We start from the raw sequence: 17934 nt of genomic DNA, 5'->3' as shown, positions 1-17934 counted from the left end.
AGTGACAAGAATAAAAGTTGAACAAGAACTGCCGAATAAAATAAATATAAAAATAGGAGTAAGACAAGACAGTATAGTATCTCTTCTACTCTTTAAGTTGCATTCAGAGGAACTATTTAAGGAAGCATCAATGAAGACAACAGAAGATATTTTGAATGGTACAACCGTGAAAAATATTAAAATATGTCGAAGCTGGCTACTTGCAGAGCAAATCGTCACAATCTAAAAAACCAAATAAAAAAGATCTGTGAACAGTAAATATTAAAACTCAACGGTAAAAAAACTAAATATATGATAGTTAGCAACCAAATCATATACAGTATGACGGTATAAAAATTGGAGATGCCGTACTGTATGGATTAGAGAAACTCGTGTATCTCGGCAATAATATCATTGACAGTTGGGATCCAACCGTTCAAACTGAAATCTGAATAAAACGAGGCAGAGCTACATTTTTAAAAGTGAAAAACGTACTTGGCTTTCATTATCTAAGTATTGACCTTTGCGTTCGAATGACACATTGCCATATCTTCTCAGTGCTACTAAATGCAGTGAAAGCGTGTACTCCACACATTGCTATATCTTTTTGTAGCTACTGTATGCAGTGGAAGTGTTACTGTATGAAGTAAAGTTATGCTTAAACGATTGGAAGTCTTTGAGATGTGGGTATACAGACAACTATTAAGAATAAGCTGGGTCGACAGAGTTAGAAATGAGGAGGTCCTTAGATAGCTGAACTAAACAATACAACTATTCAATGTAATAAATAGACGTAACCTGGAATACTTCGGTCACGTTATGAGACACAATGAAAAGCATTAACTTTTGCATATCATCATTTAAAGGGAAATAGTTATGGCAAACGTGGTCCTGATAGAGGATGTAGAAAAAATCTAAGATAATGAAGTCCACTAGATTATTATTTAAAGCTGCTGTCAATAAACTCACGATAGCGGATGTGATATCCAATATGTTATCCAATGATCGATAAAGGAGCTAGAACTAGAAGAAGATAGCCTCCTTAAATTACTTTTTTTCGATAGTTCTATACAATTCGAAGAAATATAACCTGTAATTTTAGAGTTACTATAAAGAAAATACTTGGAACAATCTTAGGAAACAAGACTAAAAATAACGGGAGCTGGAGGTAGTCTAATAAAGATAAAATAAAAGAGGAAACTATAAAAAATGGCAAAAAATAAGTAAGGGTGCGGTCTGTGCCAAAAATAAAGGGAAAGTAGCTATAGCAAAAACTAAAGAAGCGAATAAAAATGTATGGGATAAAGTAGAGACTAGGCAAAATAATATATAAAAAATATATAAAATAGTCAAACATAAAAAAAAGAAAGTACAAGATTTAAATCTTTTTCTCAAAACATATGTTCCATAACAAGTTAGTTCAAAATACTGTCTAAGACAGGCCTAAATGTACTTGATGCAAATAAAAATTAAAGGTTTTAGCGAAGGGAAAATTTGGATGCTTTTAGAAAGGGTGAAATGGAGTGTAATACCGGAATGCGCCTAAACGCCGGAAGAGGGCGTGGATATATCTGGAATTCTAAATGTTGTGATGTCTGATGCCTCTCTTTAAGTTTGAAAGGAGAAACTAAGTGGTTTTGCTTTTTGTTTTAATTACAGTTGTATCAGTTGAAATAGAGTGGTGTAGTAGTAATGGAATATTTGAAAAATAAAGTACCGAAAATATGAAATTAAAATGTTTTGAACGTGGATATACCGGGTGGCTACCACAATTAGGTCATATTTAACAATGTTTGAAACGTAATTGGAAGTTTTTTGATTATTAATTTAAAATAGATACATCATGAAGTAATCTGGTTAGGATCAGTAAATAAGGATAAATATATTTCATGTGAAAGAAGGACAGGGTTCGGTTTCATGTTCATATATATTTTTGTAGTATTGGATTAGTATAAAGTAGATATTATTTTATGCTGACTGCTAGATAAATTTTGGTATTAATAGAAACAACTCCAATCTTAAAATTAGTAGGATATATTAAAAAAGTGTCCCATTTAAAGTGCGTGCGCTTTAGTGACAAAGTACTGGCACCGATGCATTGGCCAACTGGTTAGTCCTTACAGGGAGCACCTTGGACTGTACAGGAAATTGTAAGCTAACGTCGAGTAATGGGTTACTTTGGCTACATTGGATAGTATGTTGGCCAAATCTTTGTAGGTATGATGCTGATAGAAAAGACATTTAGTGAGGACTATTCCAGAGTTCGAAAAATAAGGTTATGATTTTGGAACTTTGGTCTTGCAAGTAAGAATATGGACGTGAAAAAAGAGATGAGGGTGAAAAGATAATATATATATATATATATATATATATATATATATATATATATTGTAGTCAAAATAGAGCGGAGAACGTAAAAGATTTTTACAGTTTTAGATATACTTTAGATGAAAATAAAAAATACTAGCTTACGACAACGTTGCCAAAAGGTCACCAAAATAACAAACATAGAATTAAAAAAACTTTTCAAAAACTTAAACCATTAAAAACAAAAAAAAGTTAAACAATTGGACCAGAAGATACATTGGGAAAATTTTACATAGCGTTAGAGAGGGGCAAATTTATGCAAACAGATTTAAAAAATGCAACTTATATTATGAAACAGCTGATGAAAAATATAGGAATAAATTAACAAACGTTCATATAGTATTCATAAATCTTATGAAAAAGATTTTCGAGAGGTTCTATGGTGGGTTCTCAATAAGGAGTTCCGGTATTTAATGAGAGATATGCATGAGGGGCTAACAACTAGTGTATGGTTATATCAGGGTTCAGTGCTCAGACATGATTTACACTCATGGCTTTAGATTAAATAGAGGGAAAACTATAGGTTAACATTTCTTGGTGCTCAATGTATGTTAATTATGTAGTGTTAGTAGAAAATACTGGGTAATATTAAAAACAAATATTAAAATAGTAGACAAAAGCTCTTAAAGAAAAAAATTTAAAACTTTGAAATGAAAGAAAGCAAGTAACTGTATCATGTGAACTAAATTTTGAGCAGATTAAAAGAAAGGAAAAAATGGATGTGTCATTGTACTCTAGCTGCCATTTAATACTATAGTTTACTGCTTTTGCATTGTTCACTCGTTTTGTGTGCAATTGACAGAAATTGGTTATGTGTAATATAATTTTTCCTGGAGACGACTTCCTACATTTTTAATATATCAAGTATATTTTATTTTACTTGACATATATATATTGTCCAAGATTAGCTTTGGCTAATGCTTCAAACATTATCCTCTTTCATTTCTTTTATGATTCTCTTATAAACCGACAATCTCTTGCAAGTATCGATATTTATTACTTTCACCAATCTTGAGATTCAAATCGACCAGGACTGTTTTTTTACCATTTTATAGTTTTTGTAGCGTTTATTCCAATGCATTGTACAACTAAGATTTGCTTGTTGCGGTTTGTACTTGTTCTACAATATTCAGATTAACAATGCGATCACTAACGGTTATAAACTAATTTATACTATAATACTTACTATCACTGACACGTCACTTTTAGACGGATTGTTATCTACTGATAAAAATTAAAAATAACATAATAACATAAAATAACATGATCTTATTACATATTTTGGTACTTCCAGTTTTCCTGTTGTCTGCAGTCTACAAACATGTCACGTATCGATTTTAAGTCTGCTCACAATTTTGCTGCAGTAAATCGCTTTCCATAGTCAGCCTTACACAGTTGTTATACATTACATATTATAATCTACTAGGAAACTAAGTTCCTGTAGCTGACTGTATACCATGTATCACGAAACATTTTTATATCAAATGTTTAGTAAAAGGTATATAATAAAATCCCCAAACGAGCCATGATACGTTGCCATGTTACCAATTCCAACGGTAACTGAAACATTCTAATTTATAATAACATATAATGTAACATATCTATAAATTAATAACATTTAAAGGGTTTTCACCCATATATTTTAGTGGCTCATAGCATGTATACTTTGTTACACTGATGATGGAATTTACATTCCGAAAAAGTTCTGTATTTGTGATATAGCCTGTTTGGGTATTTTATTATATACCTTTTACTAAAGATTAGAATTATTTTTTTTTTATTACATATTATATATTTTTTTATAATTTTCTTTAAGCTTAGAGCGTCCAGCAGATTCCCCTATCCGTCCATATATTCAACCGGATTTCTTCGTTCGTTCCTAATCTTCTTAATGCTTTGTGGATCCTTAGCAATGATCTTCTTCAGGTACCTTGGAATCTGCCTGACTTTTTTGCTCCTTACAACCTTCAGCTCAGAGCTTTCTGTGGAATAAAAGCATCTAGTTTCCTAAGAATATGGCCAAACCACCTCAAATTCTGTTATCTTATCTGGATTTAAACACTTGTTTGTCATTCACCTAAGACTACATCTGATAAACACATGGCTCTGTGATCTTATTTTTCTATCTTCTTTTTATCTCACAAACTTAGAACTAAACAAATTTATCGTTAGAATTGAAGATGTCAATCTTTATATTTCGGGCAATTTATTTGTGCTTCCAGATAGAATAGAGCTAAACAAATGCAGCATTATCCTTTAATGTTAATTACTTTTCAAAATATTGCATATTTATCCAAAATATCGTAGAATTTAAAAATATACTGTTGCCTGGAACACTTTACTTTGGACTAGGATTAGACGAAGAATATTAATCAGATTCGCGCAATTTTGTAAGTTTGAGAACAATAGCTTTTTTTGTTATTCTTCGATCGATCTTTCTTCTTATCAAATCTGTGAAATTAGAGACTGGTATAGTAAAAAAGGAGGTTTATAATGGTTGTGTTTTAGAGTTAATACCTTTTATCCGAACGGCCATACACCAAAATCATCTTCCATACATGGAATATGATTTTTGATAACTCGTCCTTATAAGACACCTCATTCATAGTACCACGTGCCACATTCCAGATAAATGCATTGATCTGCACACTAAATTAAGTGAGGGTAGATAGATATGGTAAAATCATCGAACGATCCATGGTATATATGGCCCCTTCAGACCTCCCAACAGCTTTCTTTATAAGATGGAATATTGGACTGAAATAGCACTTGCCCTTGAGTGTAGAAATTGAATTTAAAGGCGGACGAACCAATAAAGTTATATGGAATTTATAAGTTATAAGGTTATTAGTAATAATCTCCCGACATTCTATAATAAAAAATTTGATAAAAATTGGCACATGGAATATTCGAAGCATACTAAGAGCAGGGAATGTCCATAATGTAATTCAAGAAATAAGCAGAAATATTATTTAAATATTAAGACTGAGCTAAGGAAGTTGGTCTGATACATGAAAACTAGAAATTGACGGCCACCCTATTAACTTTTCTGGAAGAGAAAATATTTGTCCTCAACAATATGGCGTCACAATTATTATACACAAGAACATTGATAACGCGCTAGAATACTTCACCCCTCACTCCTAAAGGATAACGCTACTCCAGCTTAAATGTAAAAGATTGTAAATGTTTTAAAATATAAAAAATGTAAAAAAAATTAAACTTAAACTTAAAAAAGTAGTTTTGAGAACTAATAAGCCTTTATAAATTTTCAAAAATGTCTAAAGCTTTACCAATTTGTGCCCAGAAAGTGGTCATTTCTTTAATTACTTATTTTGAGACAGAATGTGGCCATCATTCTGTATTACTTTCGTTTGAAGCAGTTGATCTTTGACAGTGTGGAAAGAGTCACTGGACCAAATTATACCAGAAATATGGTCAAAAACACTAAAGAATCTAAGATACTGATGGGATAGAGAAATTGTTTTTGATCGTAAAGACATTTTTTTGAAGTTATACTTCTATACGCGCGCTCCACGTTGGAAATTTGTATGGGAGTGAATCTGTGAAACCATTACATATGTAAGATAATGAGTAAGAGAGAGACAGAAGATATATTTTCTCTCTCTTCCTCTCTCGAATATAAAAATGTTCCTTTTGTATATATAATTTAATATTATATATATTATATAAAGATATATATACATATAATATTATACATATAATAAAATATTTATTAATATTATTATTTATGTGATATGTTTTGTATTATTTATTAAATGTTCATAATTATATTATTGTTTTGTATTTCAAAATAATAATCTCAATAAATCAGTGTATGATCCAGAACTGTCAATTTTGAAATACATTTGTGTTATGTCCTCGGTAGTGTAGTAGTCAGTATCCCCGCCTGTCACGCGGGAGACCGGGGTTCGTCATTTTTAAATACTTATGGATATTGCATTTTAATTTGTATTGTATTATTATATATGGAATTATGTTGCACTGTATTGTAGTGTATTTTTTTATGTATATTATTGTCATTTTTAAATACTTATGAATATTGCAGTTTAATTTGTATTGTATTATTATATTATTAACAAAATAAACAATGAATTTTACTGCAGAGTATGTGTAAAAACATTTTGCATTCAACTCCTTTCATACATATATGAAAATAAAAATATACATTTTCATCAAAATATTGATTCAATCCTGCATTGTTAGTAAGTTGTTATTAATTCTGTTTCTCTTTGTGCTATGTCTTACCTATAGAATTACATATGTAACGATTGTGCAGATTGACTTCCAAATAAATTTGTAACGGCGAATGCGTGTATAGAAGTGTAACTTCCACCGGCAGTCCCACTGGACTGCCACACCCGTTTTTTTGTTCTTGGCTTGGACAATTGTCATTCAGCCAGTCGCAATGAGCATACTTCGAATTATCGAATTTAAATATGCATATAAATATTTAAAGAATTAGTGAAACATGATTAATATAATAATAATATAATTATTCCGTACTTAGCTAATCTACATACTATGTTAATAAATACAATATTATACCTTTATTATAATTTAGTTGTTGACAGACGTCATGTGAAGTACATAGTGTATACATCTTACAAATAAAAATATCTACCTAGTATGTTAATTAGTACAACTATGGTAATATATTTTTTTTCACTACGTTAGGACATAAACCCGATTCAACACCTCGGAGGTTTAGATCCTCTTAGTGATTGTTTTACTATAGTTTTATTTTTTTTTAATATATTTTTTATAATCCGTTTTTTTTATTTTTTATTTTTTTATTTTTTTAAGTATTTTTTTATATTTCTATTTTTAATCTTTTTTTTTATTTTTTTTTATTAATTTTTTTCTAAACATAGGTTACAAATCCAATTACATGCATACTTTACTATCAGACAAAAAGGTTATCAAGCAGTAAAACGTTTTCTTTTCATTAAGTGATAGTAGAAAGAGAATATTAACAGGAAGTGGGATGTTCTTGTCCATCATTCTTTTAATTACGTTGTTGGTGGGTTGTTTATACTTTTGACATTCAAAAAATATGTGGTTTAAGTCAGTTTTAATCTGACATTCTTGACAAATATCGGAATCTAATATATTTATTTTAAATAAATGTGCAGGATAACATGCATGGCCAAATCTAAGTCTACTGATGGTAGTTATATATTTGCGAGGGAGGATGAAATTCTTATACCAAGGTTTTTTATAATATTTGGTTGTATCAAACTATATTGTGTTGTTAAAATACTACAGTACTTTTCCCAGTCTGCTTTCCAGTTGTTCATTTGTTCAGTTCTTGAACAAGCAAAAGCATCTATACTGCAAGGCTGATAGTTGGTTAGTGTTCCAAGAATGATGGAATGTTTAGCTAACTGGTCTACGTGTTCATTATATGTAAGTCCTGAATGTGCTTTGATCCACATCAATGTATTTTTTGGGTGTATTTATTTTTTTTCAAATAAGCATATTTTAATTAAAAAAATGTATTGATTAGAAGTACTACATGGTAGTTGCGGTTTTTGAATAGCTGTAAGTACAGATAATGAATTAGATAAAATTACTAACACTGTAGTTATTGATTTAGCAGAAGATGATGATGACGATTTTTGCATTGGTAACGTTGAGTCGGCAAGTCTTTTAATTGCATTGATAAAACAATTATTTAAGTATTGTAATATTGTTATAATAAAAGTACATTTATGTTATATATATTTATTTAAAAGATTCTACCTAGATAATCAGGTGAGTTAGAAAATCTAAATAATTTTGTATATTGGTATGAAATGACTATAATTAACAGAATTCTTGTATTAAGTAAACAAGTATACTACAATAATATACATTATACTTTGATGTCATATCCATATCACTGTAGTTTTCTAAGACGTAAATTAATATGAATAGCTTCAAATGCTATTCTAAAATTCAAACGTATGTTTCTTCATCTACAAATAATTTCCAATTAATTATTGAACGCTTAAGTAGTATTGTATTACGTGAATGTTTAACATGAAAACCAGACTCCATGCAGTGACAAATCTGATTATAAACTGCTGTTTTTTGTACATTGTTTACTCGATGATCAATTTCTTTGTATTAATTATTAACTTTTAAGGTGTAAATCACTTTTTACTTTAACAAATCAAAGTTTTTTACTAAATAGAATTTCTTTAAAGAGATCACAATCACTGCAGAAAATTATAACTGGTCTTTGTTTTAATAATATTACTCCATAATGGTGTTAGATTTGTAACAATTTACAACTTGGAAATCAAAAGTGACCAAATTCTTTGTTTAAAAAAAGAAAACGAAAAGTTAGATTATGTCTGTGAATGAAAAATAGTTTAACAACGACGCACCTGATCAATGTGTGATGCCACTTCATTCTTATCGTAAAATTCCTTGATAAATCAATTACGTTTAATGTTATATATTTTAAACACGTTTTTGTCAATCCCGGTCAAATCTATCAACACTAGCGCTAACGAGATCTAAAAAAATTAGATTAATGATTTTATCAATGCAAGTGTTGCTATGACAATTACTAATGCAATATTTATTTGTTGATTGTTGTTTCTGTTGTAAATTAAAATTTAGTGAGTAATAAATTACGCAAATAAATACTTGCTAATTTCGACTGTTTTACAATTTATCGGCGGAAATTTATTTTAGTATGAATAAACGACCAGAAATGAACCAGGGCCGCGTATGTTTGGCTGTTATTTAGGTTGAATATTAAGAGGGAGACAACAGCGAAGTGAAAGGAAGATGTAATATAATTTTCAAATATTAATTAAGAACCTAGGTGAATGTGTGGCAAAAGTTTTTAAACTGACTAAATTAATTGATAGCAAATGTTTTTCTAGCGTGTGTTTAAATAAAATTTGGGAGAACAAAACTGGGTTGGAATATTTGACATAAAAGATCTATATTCAAACGCCACACTTTAGAATTTCAAATATAAATAACAACCTAAATCGTAGGTTAATACGTCCTGGGCCCAACAGGTAAAACAATATTTTTTTTCAAAAATATTCCTAGTTTGTTAAGTAAAAGTAAGTTCGTTTAACCTTCTGGCTAAGGTCTAGAGTTTTTCGGTCGCGCAAGAGTTCTTAACATGAGTTAACGACTACTTACGTAGTAGACGATTTTACGTGCCCTCCAAAGAACGGTGGTGGCTCAGTTAAAATAGAAATTCAAAAATTTGTTAGTGCCGGAATTCGAACCCGGTTCCGTCAGCTTGTTAATCCAGTAACATAGCCACTACTTTACGGTTGCTACCTTTGTTCATTAAAGTATTCTCCTTTAGCGGCGATATAACCATTCCAACGCTTTCCTAATTTTTTGATGATCTGGGTGCTGTCCACTCAGATGACTTCCAATAAGATTTCAGAGTGAAGTGATTGATCCATGTTTCATCCATTGCAATATACTGATGCAAAAACTCCAACTAATTTCGATAAAACATGTCCAAACAGCGACGAGGCTCATCAATTCGTTGTTATTTTTGCTTTGGTGTGAGAACACGCATTTTTGGAAAACAGCTCTCTCATACCCAAACTCATAACTCATAACAAATTAGAAAAACTCACCACTTTTTGCGAGCATTAAGCAGCGTTGAAACTAATAGTCGCCCCCACCTATATATCCGGGATGAACTTTCTTCGAAAGCTAGCTAACTAGCTTTGAAGAGAAGCTACCAGTTTTTCTACATCACCTTTGTTCGTGAATCTCACCGAACCAAAGGGTTCGCAGTTTATTTGCGGCTGAAACCGCCCCACGTAGCAAAGTTATATACAACATTGTACATTTGCTGATATACACGTATGTTTACCTGTGTAAAACCGTTACATTTGATGATACATACATGTGTTTACCTGTGTAGAATCGTTACATTACCAATATTAACCACTTACCAATTAACTATACCAATCATATTCTCAAATTCCTTTGTTATAAATGTGTTTTTAACACATATGAATCGACTTGTTGGCTACCTGTATCCATATAATTTATCCACAGCCAGCGATGGTCAATATTGGTTCTTCTTTGTAATTTGTAAAAGTTATCATCGACTTTAAATAAATATTTGTTGTTGTATGATCACGTCGTATATTTTAATTTTACTTTCTATCACTATATTTTATTATAGTCTAATTGCTTATTTTAGCCAGCGTCTTCTAAATTGAAATGTGCAGAAAGCATATAAGCACAGAATATTTATGTAAATATCACATAATTATTAGCAAGATGACCATCCCACTAACGTCATGCGAGATCCACAATCAGAAACAAAACTGTATCGTTCGAAAGCAGCACTGTAGAAAGATGTTTGCAGATTTTTCGTCGAGCATACATTGTGTTATGTCTACGACACATGGTTTTATTAAATTTTCATCTATAATGCGCGGTTCTTCTGCATAGGCAATGCGGTAAAGAACCACATACGACGCCATTGCCATTTCATTCACAGTCAAAGTTGCATACGTCATATTTTTTGGCTTCTTAATAAAATTGTTTTATTTTATGAACAAAAAATTTTTTACCCTTCAGTGAAGTCGTGATGCACAGTTTATAAATGTTGGAGCATCAAAATGTAGCATTTACAAATTCTTTGATATATAAATTCCCTGATATTATATATATATATATATATATATATATATATATATATATATATATATATATATATATATATATTAGAATCCCCTCGTATATGTATTAAATTGAAATCCCCTCATATATGCATTATAATAACGAAAAATTGTTTCCATGTTTCTTAGTTCGTATCTTTCAAGTTCAAACCCAAATAATATTTCGTTCTTTTCACGTCGACAAGTCGATAAATAAATCATTTTATTGTTTGTTTATGTCACAGGCGCAAATTCTTCGATATTTTTTCTTTGATCGTTAAACTGCCCGACACTGCGTTTTCAAATTAATTCAATTTCCGTTTGTTTGTTTATTCCCAGCATTTTGTTTATTCTAACTTATGCGATAAATTTTAGAATATAATTGCTCATTATTACTTGAGTCGCTGTAAAAGACAGTCGGCTTAGGTCTGGATCCAAATTTATTCGTCGAATTTGTAAAGTTTTCTGTTTTTGTCCCTTTTCATGGAAATTGTAGCAGTTTGAAGTAAAGTGTGTAGTATTTGTAGTTACAGAGGAGGTTAATAAAGTATTTAAGAGACTTGTGTCGCCTGCATCAATTCTGATGTTCGAGTTTTCTGTTTTTTTTTAGTAAGTTCAGTCTAAAGTTACATGTGCTTCTTCAATCTCGCTGTTCCTGTTTTGTTCCTGAAGCAGTTTGTTTAGTTCCAGTTATAGTTCCAGAATTTTAGTGTAAAACCCCAGTGCAGTCGAGGTAACTTTTTTGTGTTTAAATTTAAAGTAAAGACATAAAGGAAAGAAATTTAGAGTAAGTTTTGTAGCGACAGAGTTTGTAAACGGCTAGGACACATGTAAGTTTTTTTGTTATTCTTGTACTTTGTAACTATTAATCTATATAGTAATTTTTGTCCTTATTTTTATAACTGTTTGTGGTAAGACACAATAAATGATAATTTTTTTTAACATTTTGTTTATTTTTTTTTAACTAACCCATTTTTGAGTTTCATTTGAAAAAGATATGTTCTGCATTTCTAATAATTATTTCTCTAGTTACAACTAGTTGTTGTAATAATTATAATTAGGTACCTCGAAGTGGCGTCCTTTTTAAATTACTAGAGGTGTTTCCTGTTTCCTTTCTGTGTTTTGTTTTATTTATCCCAAGAGATTCATGACATTCTGTTTCATATTTTTGGAGTTGCCCCAATCCAAACCCCTTGTCATTTACTTATTCACGACCCCAGCTCTCCTAACAAACCCTGAGTGCCGTCCACGTAAGTTTCGATTTGTTTTGCTTGTCCTATCTTCGCCCCCAGTAATTTCTATCCCCAATCTTCTACCCCTTAAAATATTACCCCATGCGGTAGGCAAAATATTCCGTTACAACACAAACTACAAAAAGGGTAGTAGTTAAAACTAACAAATTAGAAAATAATGCATAATTCTTTATTTTTTCATTTTTTTTTTTTTTTTTTCGCCTATAATACCAGTTGAGCTTGAACCCATAGAACTAAAACTTAACGCTATCATATCACCTTTATTTTAATTTGACGCATCATCTGCAACACCTTTAAGCGACGCTCCATTCTTCTTTAACACTAATTTGATTTGGCAAATTTTGTGACAAATAAAATCTTACGAAATAGCAATACTTCGAGCAATAGAAGAAAACATAAAATACTGAGTGTTGTGCAAGTAAATTTTGCGGTCATCATCATTATCATTATTATCTGTCAAACTTTTGCATCCACTGTTGGACATTGGTCTCCTCCAGAACCTTCCACTATTTTCTATTTTGTACTGTCTGTTATAGAGTATATATTAAATATTTTTTATAAGTTTAAAGAACTATTAATAGTATTAAAACTATTTTAATGACTTAATCGACTGTCAGACGCACTTTGAATTGTATAGATTATTAGGTTTACATATTTGAATCCATCCTATTAGGTTTACATTTTGATCCTTAGTGAAATGGGTAAAAAACGTAGAAACATGGGAATAACGGTGGAAGAAAACAAGCTATATACACTTTTCTTTGCGGATGACCAGGTAGTAATTGCCGAAGACAGCTACGATCTTAGCTATATGGTAAGAAAACTGCAAGAAGAATATGAGGTGGCAGGTCTAAACATGAATATGACAAAATGTGAATATCTCTCAGTGGGAACAGATGAAATATGTGACCTAGTCTTGGAAGACGACAAAATCAAAGGCGTGCAATCCTGCAAATATTTGGGGGTCATTTTCAACAAGAAGGGAAATAGCGCAGATGAAATCAGGGAAAGAATAAACAAGGGCAGAGCAGCGACCCGTGCCTTAAACTCTCTTCTCTGGCAAAAAACAATTCGACGAGAAACCAAAAAACACATTTACGGTAGTATAGTTCAAAGTATTACACTTTACGGTTCGGAAGTATGGGACGTCACCAAAGCTAATAAAAACAAACTTATGACGACAGAAATGGATTATCTGAGACGAAGCTGCGGTAGATCGAAACTGGAGAGAGTTAGAAACGAACAAATAAGAAACGAAATGAAAATGGAGAGAAATATCAATGATGACATAGAAAGAAAACAATTAATCTGGTTCGGACATGTTAAAAGAATGCCAGAGTACAGATGGCCTAGGAGAGTACTGGAATGGATCCCTCCTGAAAGAAGAAAGAGAGGACGACCACGGAGAAGTTGGCGCAACGATATTGATGAAGCAATGGCGGCAAGAGACTTAGAAGAGGCAACTGCATATGACAGAAAAAGATGGAAATTGGGGGCGGAGAAGCGGCGACAGCCGTAATAAATCCGTTATTATATATATACATATTTGAATAATGGATAGGAATCACAATCAAAATCCAAAGTGTTGTTTAATGTTTAAAATAATTTTTTTTGTAGCTATATATAGAAAATATTACACATTATTCAAACATGTTGCATTTCGGCTATCTACGGCCCTGAATCTAGACATATGGTGACAGCAGGTCAGTCCGTATTGGCTTCTGGCGGGCTGGCCACTCAATTATGGGCCACACATTACTTTGACAAACATGAAAAATACGGACATTTTTCATTTTTGTTTTTAAATGGCCGTTGGAGATTTCAAGTGATATCGTACGAGTGGAATTAATTCGTTTGACGCAAGAAATATGGCAGTTCCGCCATTTGTTCGAGAAAAAGAGGTAAATGGAATAGTGTGCGAAATGGATCACATATACTCAGTTCTATTGGCTTTCTTGCTTGGATTTTCTGTACCGACGTACGCTCTAACCGTTTTTATTTATATGACCTATTTAATAAGCCACACAAGAGTGATATTAAGCATTCTACGAAGTTATATTGATTTTAAACAAGTAAATATCTATAATATTTCGAAAGCATCTAATTTTAAATTATTTGGATTTAAGTACCTTTGTTATGGATTTATTACTACTAATTATGGAGATGGGACGCCAAGATCCGAAGACGAAGAACATCATTAGCCTATAGGCCTTCCTTAAGCATAAGTCTGAATAATCCTTGTATTAAAAGTTAGCAAATTGTTACGTGGAATATAGCCAAAATTAAAAATTGCTACATGGAATGTGAAAAGCTTGTTCTCGGCGGAAAATTGGGCAAAGTACTGACACAAAACAGCCAGGGTCTGGAAAATGTTCGACTCAAAATTATTAAGTGTTTTACTATGTCGGAAACGACAACACAACTCATCGCTTCGAAGTTGGAGTTATTGTGTCAAAGAAGTAGAAAAATTGTATTTTTAACTTGACTTCCTGCTCATATCTGCTCTTATCTTTATTTGTATAGAAAAATTATATACAGATAAAGATAAAAGCAGTGGGTAATAAATATATAATAAAAACTAACAAGAGGAAAATGTGTTGATGACACAAGAGAAATTGAAGTAAATATGTCACAGGTCATAAATAAAAAACTATCTAGAAAATTACAAAAAACTATACAGGCAAATAGAAAAATAAATAAAAGATAATTATATATAGTAAACAAAGAAATAGGAAACGCAATAAAAAACGCTTAAATTAAAAAAAATGCACTTTTGCGTCTACCAGAAGCTGAAACTTGATATATTAGTCATACACAGTTAGAATTCAGAAATTACTTACGAAAATAAAACGATATATTTAGTGCAGTGAACATAGTACAGTGTACTGGTGAAGTTATTTGAGATCTCAGGAAACCTTCTTCTTTTTCATGTGCCGAGCTATCAAATTGGCTATAGTAATTTTGTTGACGGCAGCTCGGAAAAGAGATGTAGAGGATCTGTTAAACCAATCTCTCAGGTTTCTAAGCCATGACGTTCTTCTTCGACCTGGCCCTCGTCTTCCGTCTACCTTGGCTTGTATTATTAAATGGAGTATATTATATCTCTTTGGGTGGCGCATAACGGCCAAAATTTTCAAGTTTGCGATTTTTAAATGTTTTGACGACTTCCGTAACTTTTCCCATCCGATGCGAAACAGCTTCATTACGAACTCTATCCACCCAACTTATTCGGTAGGATTCTCCGATACACCCAAATTTCAAAGGCTTCCAGTTTCTTGAGAAGTGTATCCGTCAAAGTCCAACCTTCGACACCATACAAAAGAGTAGAGAACACATAACATCTCACTAATCTAATTTTCAGACTTAAAGTAATATTGTTTCCACATAACAGTTCTTCATCTTAAAGAATGCAGCTCTGGCCTTCTCTATCCGTATTTTAATTTCTTTGCTCATGTCCCAGTTCTCATTTAGATTACAACCAAGGTAAGTGATACTGTTAGTTCTCTCCAGTTGTTCACCATAAGATGTTACCACTTCCGGTTGCATTGGCGTTTTACTGACCACCATCACCTTTGTCAGGAAATCTAGTCCTGTAAAACACTGATGGAGACTTTAGAGAGGATGTCGAAAGCTCGATGTGTACTTATAGGAAATATGACCATCCATTTTGATTGTTTAGATAGGGCAATTGTTAAATTTAAAATCTTGTTCTTTTGAGCGAAGCATCCAAGAGTCTACCCTCTTGGGTGGAGATCCAAGCTAAAATTTCCGTAGACCATACTCTCTCCTGATGCCAACCATAATGTAGCTTCGCCTATTTTTAAAAATTTTAAACTGTTTGTCCTTGTGTGTGTAGTGTAGTGTAATGTAGAGATAGTGCAAACACTCCTGACCATGGAGCATCGCGAAGGCGGAGTCAAAATTCATGTAAAGGCAGAAAGGTTCTATTGCAAACCAAATTTCGTCTACTGCGCCGTAGTCAGAAGTGTTTGCATTATCTCTACAATTCTATGTTTATAACATTCTATGATTGTTGGATAGGCCAAAATTGACGAAGTAAGTCTAAAACGTTAATCACATAAAAAGTTTTATCAGCCATCAACTTCGAGTTTTTTACGAAGTACTTGGCCAAGATTTAATTAATAAACTGTGCTCGATATCTGCCTTTTATTTTATCAAAGTTCATTTATTCGAGCATTCAACCTTATATCAATATATATATATATATATATATATATATATATATATATATATATATATATATATATATATATATATATACATATATATAATATATATACATATACATATAAGTATATATATATATATATATATATATACAATTCTCGTGTCACAGTGTTAGTCGCCATACTCATCCGAAAGGGCAGAACATGCTTTTGAAATGAAATTTTATATGTGTATTCGGTATATGTAAAAACAGGTAAGTGATAAGGGTAGACCACCAAAAACAATCTTTTTTTATTCTTTGAAAAAGAAATTATTTTTATTGTTTCGTAATGAGGCACTAAAAATACATACAACCCTTAATTTTCTCCACTTCATCATCTTCTATTTTCAATAGCCATATTAGTGTCAACTGGTTAGTTGCCATACGCCTATGAAAAGGCTTGACCAATTTTTATGAAATTTTACATGTATATTAGGTATGTCTGATAATCGGTTAAAATATATTTTTCATATCCGTAGTAATTAAGGTGATCTACTCCAAACATTTTTTTAAATTTAAACGTTTACAATTTCTTGTGCGTTTGGCTTTTGCAATGACAATAAACAAATCACAAAGCCAACAGAAGTTTGCGAAATGATTTCCGTGTTCATTTAATTATTCGGGCGTTGGTGTCGTAAAGCCATCATCTTTTTATATTTATGCAACGCAAAAAAGTAATAATATTGTTTATAAGAAATACAGTACGAAGTTCGTCGGATCAGCCAGTATAATAATAAGTACGATAGTCTGTACTGTAAAATACAACCAGTTGAACAACGGTATACGATTTTCTGATTTTGACGACCTGGCAATGTTGCTCCTATTAATATTGCTATATCGTTTTAAATATGTTTCTCTCACCTTTCTTACCTTGGTAAGTGCATATACACCTTAAATTCTTTCCAATACAATATATAAACACGTAAATTGGGATCCGTATGTAGGATACTTAAATTAATTCACAAATACTTCAAAATACACAAAGATGAAAAAAAAGATTCGAAAATTCTTACCAAAAAAATGCAATTTGTATTTTTACCTCATAATAAACACCATTTGTTAGAAAATCTGATGCCCAATAAGTCATTAAAGGTATGATTATCCAAGGTGTCATACCTCGAGTTCTATAACATTTATGAAAATAAAAATTATTTTAATATTTTGTTATTTAACTGTCCTTATTTTATACGAATCTTTTGTACAAAGATTTGTATAAGAATATTTGGAGTTTGTCGCTTTGTCGATTGTTAAGGTTATTTTTTATAAAAAAGTTTTCAATCTCCTGCAGCGTTGGCATCCACTTTTATAGGGTAAAAGAACACATAGGCACTATATAACTTTTATTTCTTGGGCTACTCCCTAGCTACTGTTCAAATTTCTCGCTAATCCATCCCATCCGAAAAAATTGTTAGCTATATTTTTGCTTGACTGTATTTTT

At 31.5% G+C, this 17934-nt stretch overlaps 1 long non-coding RNA gene across 1 annotated transcript in view; it reads right to left on the bottom strand.

Annotated features, from left to right (window-relative positions):
* LOC140445296 (uncharacterized) overlaps positions 1 to 17934 on the bottom strand; it is a 381672-nt gene that overhangs the window by 310275 nt on the left and 53463 nt on the right. The gene's annotated exons all lie outside the window — the stretch shown is intronic.

This window comes from Diabrotica undecimpunctata, chromosome 7 (genome assembly GCF_040954645.1).
Source record: "Diabrotica undecimpunctata isolate CICGRU chromosome 7, icDiaUnde3, whole genome shotgun sequence".
In the NCBI taxonomy this organism is placed as follows: domain Eukaryota; kingdom Metazoa; phylum Arthropoda; class Insecta; order Coleoptera; family Chrysomelidae; genus Diabrotica; species Diabrotica undecimpunctata.
This window is presented reverse-complemented; position numbering and strand designations above follow the sequence as displayed.